The sequence below is a fragment of the Sinocyclocheilus grahami genome, unplaced genomic scaffold (genome assembly GCF_001515645.1).
Source record: "Sinocyclocheilus grahami isolate Dianchi unplaced genomic scaffold, SAMN03320097.WGS_v1.1 scaffold1300.1, whole genome shotgun sequence".
Classification (NCBI taxonomy): domain Eukaryota; kingdom Metazoa; phylum Chordata; class Actinopteri; order Cypriniformes; family Cyprinidae; genus Sinocyclocheilus; species Sinocyclocheilus grahami.
In genome coordinates, this window is record NW_015506479.1 from 271,313 (window position 1) to 272,159 (window position 847).

Genomic DNA, 847 nt, shown 5'->3' on the forward strand with positions numbered 1-847 from the left:
CGCGTTCAGAGCGCGCGCGCAGATGCACCGAGTCTCGCGCGCGCCATTTTAGCGCGTCTCCGGCAAGATGGCGCTCTCGCTTTGTCTGCCCTGATCGGCATAAAACACTATTTACTCTCATTACACGCATGCAAATGTACCGGATCGAATGAAAAAACAGCTTTCCTCGCGGTGCCAAGCCGGTGACATCTCAAAGACCCGCGCGTGCGCTGAGCACGGAGATCTTAAGGTGGGTGTGAAGGATGTAGCGTTAGCAGAGTAATGCAATGCATGCGTCTGTGCGCTCCACATCCATGCTTTAGTGCTGTAAATAGTTAGGGGGCGTCATAATCATGTTTTATGTGGATTGCTATCCTAATGAAGTGCGTTATTCGCTCTATCGTGCGTCTCCAGCAGCTGTAGATGCATTGCTCAAATGCTAGAACTAGGCCTTTCTCCACCAAATGTTTAAGCACTTCGTTCAAATATGCGTTTTAGCCTAGAATTAGTAGGCTTGTTGCGTCTCTCTGGTGTTTTCCTCTAACATCAGCCTGAGCACTGAAGGGAAACCAGTGGATAACAATCTGCGTCGAACTACTAGCCGAACGTCACGAACAGCAGTCTGTAAGTTAGTGACCTGCTTGGGTTTCCCCTCTAGTCTTATTTGGTGGCGATCGGTTTGTTTATATTAGCCGTTATCAGTGCGTGTCTTCCGTCCTGTACCGGCTGCTGCGTGCGTCGCGCGCTAATAGGGGGCGGGCTCAGTGGTGACGCCACCTGTCAATCAAGAGCCGCCGCGGCGCGCGGAGAGAGAAAGGGATGGGCGATACCACTTATTCTGTTCTCGATACGATACCGATATTTTTCA

General features: G+C 51.0%; 1 protein-coding gene and 1 long non-coding RNA gene across 2 annotated transcripts in view; both read left to right on the forward strand.

Annotated features, from left to right (window-relative positions):
- atrx (ATRX chromatin remodeler) overlaps positions 1–847 on the forward strand; it is a 66,553-nt gene that overhangs the window by 3,754 nt on the left and 61,952 nt on the right. The gene's annotated exons all lie outside the window — the stretch shown is intronic.
- LOC107568995 (uncharacterized) overlaps positions 7–847 on the forward strand; it is a 3,207-nt gene continuing 2,366 nt past the window's right edge. The window contains exon 1 of the long non-coding RNA XR_001606841.1: positions 7–229. This is a non-coding gene — a long non-coding RNA (uncharacterized lncRNA). The remainder of the gene's footprint in view (positions 230–847) is intronic.